The sequence below is a fragment of the Callithrix jacchus genome, chromosome 1, assembly GCF_049354715.1.
Source record: "Callithrix jacchus isolate 240 chromosome 1, calJac240_pri, whole genome shotgun sequence".
In the NCBI taxonomy this organism is placed as follows: Eukaryota; Metazoa; Chordata; class Mammalia; order Primates; family Cebidae; genus Callithrix; species Callithrix jacchus.
In genome coordinates, this window is record NC_133502.1 from 187,581,657 (window position 1) to 187,587,930 (window position 6,274).

The window sequence follows — 6,274 nt, forward strand, 5'->3', positions numbered from 1 at the left end:
TAGATAAAGATGTTAAAACATTATTACAAATATACTCCATGTGTTCACAAAGGTAGAAGAAAGCCAGGAGAGAACTGGAAAACCGTGTAAAAGTTTCAAATTGAGTTTCTCTAGATGAAAAAATGTAATTTCTGAGATGAAAAATAAAATGGATGTATTAAAGCAGAGTAGACACCATCAAAGAAAAGACAATGAACTTGAAAACACAGCAATGAACCCAGCTGTTGAGATTCACTCAGGGTGGCTGGCAAAATATTAGGGAAAGTTATAGATTAGTCTCAAACCTTTTGGAAGGCTGAAAGGTTTTATTGGGACAAAGGTGGCCGGTCCATTATGTTAAGGAAAAGATAGGGATGATAAAAGGCTTTCCTGGTTTAAATCTGTTTACTCCACATCCCTTTGTGTCCACTCTAACTGTTTACTCATGTAGACTTTGTGCTGGATGGTCCTCTCGGGGGGAGATCAAAGGAGAATTACCCATTAATAGTGTTTACTCTGGGCCCAGAACCTAAAGCTTTCATCATTTGTAAAACTACTCTTTCAACAAGGTTAATAATGAATAAATGTGGATGTACAGGGGATATTGGTTGATTGGCTGCATTTCACCCTCTGAAAGTAGCCAGCAACCATCCCTAGCCCACTTGAATCACAATAATGGTGTGAGAGTGCATTTATTCATCTGTTGTTTAGTCAGGGTCTGCAGGCAAGACCTCTGCAGGTAGTGGTTAACGTCTCACCCATCCAAAATGAAACATGGAGAGAAAAAAGACTGAAAATAAAATGAAGATGGCATCTGCAATCTGTAAGATAATATCAAGCCCCCCAACAAATCTGTACTTGGAGTTTAAGAAGGAAAGGAGAAATAAAGGGAGACCAAAAACTTTTTTGAAGAAGTAATGGTCAAACTTTGATGAAAATCATAAACCCACAGAATCAAAAGGCTCAACAAACCCAAACAGAAGAAACACTGACAGCCCTACACCAAGACACATCATAATCGTGTTGCTTAAAAATAGTGAACACATGAAAGTCATAAAAGCAGCCAAAGGAAAAAGACACATGGCAGAGCAACAAAGATAAGAGTGACAGCTAACTTCTCACTGAAAACTATGCAAGCCGGAAGACACAGGAGCAGCATCCTGAAAGCCGGGAAAGAAAAAGTTGTCAATCTAGAATTTTATATCCTTTGAAATATCTTTCAAAACTGAATCTATTTCTGTAGGTACACAAGCTCACTAACATATAAGCAACACTACACAAAATGATAAAGTATTTTAGGCAGGAGGAAAATGATAGCAAATGGTAGAAAAAATGAGCACAAAGAATAAGTATGTGGGTAAAAATAAAAGACTTTCTTCTCAATTAAAAAAAAATCTTTAAAAGACAATTTATGCGGCTGGACACCATGGCTCACGCCTATAATCCCAGCGCATTGGGAAACCAAGGCAGATGGATCACTTGAGGCCAGGAGTTAAAGACCAGCCTGGATAACATAGAGAGACCCCATCTCTACAAAATAAAATTCCAAAAACATTAGCCAGGAGTGGTGGTGCATGCCTGTGGCCCCAGCAACTGAGGAGGCTGAGGTGGGAGGAGCAATTGAGCCCAGGAGGTGCAGGCTGCAATAAGCACTGCAGTCTGAGTGATAGAGTGAGATCCTGTCTCACAAGAAGACAATTGACATTTTTAAGTAAAAATAATATATTATGAAATTTATTATATAAAAATGAAACACATGACAACCATAGGACACAGAAGGGTGAAATAGAAGTGATATTACTTAAAGTAGACTGTAATAAGTTAAGATGTTGTCGTAGATTAAATGGTGGCCTCCAAAAAGATTTGTCCACATGCTAATCCCCAGATCTTGTGAATGTTAAATTGTTTGGAAAAAAGGTTTTTGCAGATACAATTAAATTAACGATCTTGAGATGAGATAATCCTGGATTATCTGGTGGGTCCTAAATCCCATAATGAGTGCTCTTATAAGAGACACACAGAGGAGGGACAGACAGAGAAAGGAGGAAGAAGCAAAGCGACTGTGGAGGTAGATATTAAAGTGATGCAGCCGCAAGCACAGAGATGCTGGTAGCCACCAGAAGCTTGAAGAGGCAAGGAACGGCTTTCCCTCTAGAGCCTCCAGAGGGAATGTGACCCTTCCAACACCTTAATTCCAGACACCTTGCCTCCAGAATTGTGGGAGAATAAATTTCTGCTGTTTTAAGCCACCAAGTGTGTGGTGATTTGTTAAGATGTATATATGAAGTCTAGAGAAATAACTAGGAAAAGAAAATAAAGAAATACAGCTGGTAAGCCAATAATGGAAATAAAATCACATCACTAAAAAGTCCTCAACTAAAAGAAATAAGAAAAGAAAAACATATGAACAAGACACAGATGGGACAAATGAAAAACAAATAGCCAGATGGCATTAATAATTACATTAAATGTAAATGGACTATAGGTACCTAGAATCATCAAATTCACAGAGACAGAAAGTAGAATAGTGGTTCCATGGTCTGAGGGAGGGGAGAATGGGGAGTTAGTATTTCCTGGGTGCAGAGTTTGGGTTGATGAAAAAGTTCTGGAGATGGATGGAAGTGAGATTGCACAACAATATGAATATATTTAATATCACTGAATTATGCATTTAAAAATGGCTAAAATGGTTAATTTTATGCTATGTATATTTTGCCACAATAAAAAATGTAAGTGAACTAAACCCTCTAATTAAAAGGCAGAGGTTTCCAGATTATATAAAAAGACACAATTATTTGTGTCTATAAGAAACCTACTTTAAATAGATGCAGTCTAAAAGTATAGAAAAAGATGCACCATGCTAAAACTAACAGAAAGTTTGAGTGTCTATATTAATATCAGACAAAGCAGATTTCAGAGTAAGAGATATCACAAGGGATAAAGGAGACATAAAAGGGTATTATAATCTAACGAGGTATGAAACAAAAATTGATAGAATTGAAAGGGGAAATTTAAAAATGTAGTTACAGTTGAAGATTTTAACACTTTTCTCTCAGTAATTGATAGAAGTAGTAGAGAAAAAATTAATGAGGATATAGAAGATCTGAACAATACCAACTTGACCTAATTGACACTTATGAAATGTTTTATCCAACAACAGCAGAGCACACATTCTTTTTCAAGTGTATAAAGAACATCTACTAAGATAGACCATAATCCAGTACATAAAACAAATCATAATGTATTTTAAATGATTTAAATCATGCAAAGTATGTTCTCTGACCACAACAAAACCCAGTGCCAAAAGAGAGCTGGAAAAAATCCCAAAATATTTGGAAATTATACACTTCTAAATAATCCATGAGTGAAAAAGGAAGTCACATTTGAAATTAGAAGATATTCTGAACTTCATGAAGGTGAAAACACAACATATTAGCATTTGGGGATGCAGCTAAAGCAGTGCTTAGAAAAAAGTACATAGCATTAATGTTTCTATTACAAAAGAAGAACATCCTCGAGTCAATGATCTTAGCTCCCCAATATTTTCAAGATGTCAGTTTTCCCTGATTTCATCTAAAGGCCACAATTCCAGTCAAAATTTCAGCAGGGTTTTTTGCAGAAAATGACAAACTGATTCTAATTTTTGTGTAGAAATTAAAACAATTAAAAATGCCTGGAAGAACCAAAATCATTTTTTAAATGAAGAACAAAATTGGATTTCTGTATTTTTAGTAGAGATGGGGTTTCATCATGTTACCCAGGCTGTTTTCAATCTCCTGACCTCAGGTGATCCACCTGAATAGAGCAAGACTCCATCTTTATGCTACCTGGTTTAAAAGCCTATAATAAACCTTGAGTAATCACAATACTATAGTTCTGGCATAAAAATATACATATTCACATAAAGATGTACATTGCATAGATCAATACAACAGAATAGAGAGTCCAGAAATCTACTCAAATATATATATATATATATATATATATATATATATATATATGGCAAATTGATTTTTGATAAAGATACCAATGTGATTTGATAGGGAAAGGAAAATCTTTACATGAATAGTACTAGAACAATTAGGCATCTATATGTTAAAAAAGAAAAGAAAATGACCCGTTACTTCAACCCATATACAAAGATTAACTCAAGATGAATCATAGACCTAAATATAAGAGCTCAAATTATAAAACTGATTCCAGATTTTTTTAAAAAGGCAAATGATGCGAACAGACACTTTACCAACGATACCACAGATGGCAATGTAGTTGAAAAGATGGTGTTATGGACTCAATGTTTATGTCTCCTCAAAGTTACACGTTGAACCTCTAACCCCCAGTGTAGTGGTATTTGGAGGTAGGGCCTCTGGGAGGTGATTAGGGTCAGCTGAGGTCATGAGGATAGGGTCTCATGATGGGGTTCATTTTCTTATAAGAAGAGGAAGCAGGCTGGGAGCAGTGGCTCACACCTGTAATCCCAGCACTTTGGGAGACTGATGTGGGCAGATCATGAGGTCAGGAGATCAAGACCACCCTGGCTAACACAGTAAAAACCCATCTCTACTACAAAAATACAAAAAAAAAAAATTAGCCAGGTGTGGTGGCACGTGCCTGTAGTTCCAGCTACTTGGGAGGCTGAGGCAGGAGAATCGCTTGAACTGGGAGGTGAAGGTTGCAGTGAGCCAAGATTGTGCCACTGCATTCCAGCCTGGATGACAGAGAGAGTCCGTCTCAAAAAAAAAAAAAGAAGTAGAAGAAGAAAGAGGAAGAAGGAGGAAGAAGAAAAATGAAGAAGAAGGAAGGAAGGAGGAAGGAAGAAGAAGGAAGGAGGAAGGAAGAAGGAGGAAGAAGGAAGGAGGGAGGAAGGAGGAGGAGGGAGAGGAGGAGAAGGAGGAAGAGGAGGTGGAGGAGGAGGAAGAGCAGCAGCAGCAGCAGCAGCACCAGAGTGCTCTGATACTCTTATTCTCTCCTGTCTCTCTCTCGCTCTCTCCTTCCACCCTTGACCTTGTGAGGACTGAGAGAAGGAAGCTCGCATACCAGGAAGAGAGCCTCACCAGGAGCCAAATCTGCTATCACCTTGTTCTTGAATTTACCAGCCTTCACAACTATAAGAAATAAATCTCTACGGTATTCTGCAGCTCAAGCTGACTAACACACATACTCAGTGCCATTAGTCATTAGGGAAATACATTTTCAACTGCAATGTGATACCATTGTACCTCTAGAATGGCTAAAATGGAAAAGATGGACAATACCAAGTGTTGATGAGAATGTGGAGCAACTGGAACTCTCATACCTTGCTGGTGGAAATGCAAATAGTACATTTACTTTGGAATACAGTTGGCAGTTTCTCTCTCCTTCCTTCCTTCCTTTCTTTCTTCCTTCCTTCCTTCCTTCCTTCCTTCCTTCCTTCCTTCCTTCCTTCCTTCCTTCCTTCCTTCCTTTCCTTCCTTCCTTCCTCCCTCCCTCCCTCCCTCCCTTCTTCCCGCAAAGTCTTGCTCTGTTGCACAGGCTGAAGTGCAGTGACATGATCTCGGCTCACTACAAATTTTACCTCCCAGGTTCAAGTGATTCTCCTGCCTCAGCCTCCCAAGTAGCTGGGATTACAGGTGCCCACCACCATACCTGGCTAATTTTTATGTTTTTAGTAGAGACAGGGTTTCACCATGTTGGCCAGGCTGGTCTCAAACTCCTGACCTCAGGTGATCTGCCTGCCTCAGCCTCCCAAAGTGCTGGGATTACAGGCATGAGCCACTGCACTCCACCTAGTTGGCAGTTTCTTATAAAGTAAAACATTCACTAATATAACTAATAATGACCCAGCCACATCAGTCTTAGATACTTATCCAGGAAACATGAAAACTCAGGCCCATGCCAAGACCTGAACATGAATACCAATGCCACTCATAAAAGCCAAAACCCAAAAGCAACCCCAAAGGGCCATCAGCTGACAAATGCATACACAAACTACCGTGTACCCATATAGTAATGCTGAACTAAAGGCATGGATTGTTGATACAAGAAACTATGGTCCCCAGGACCCTGGCAAGTTCCCAGAATCCCTCCCAGATATACTTTTTTTTTTTTTTTTTTTTTTTGAGATGGAGTCTCACTCTGTCACCAAGGCTGGATTGCAGTGGTGCAGTCTTGGCTCACTACAACCTCTGCCTCCCAGGTTCAAGCGATTCTCCTGCCTCAGCCTCCCAAGTAGCTGGGATTATAGGTGCCCGCCACCACGCCCAGCTAATTTTTGTATTTTCAGTAGAAACGGGGTTTCACCATGTTGGCCAGGCTG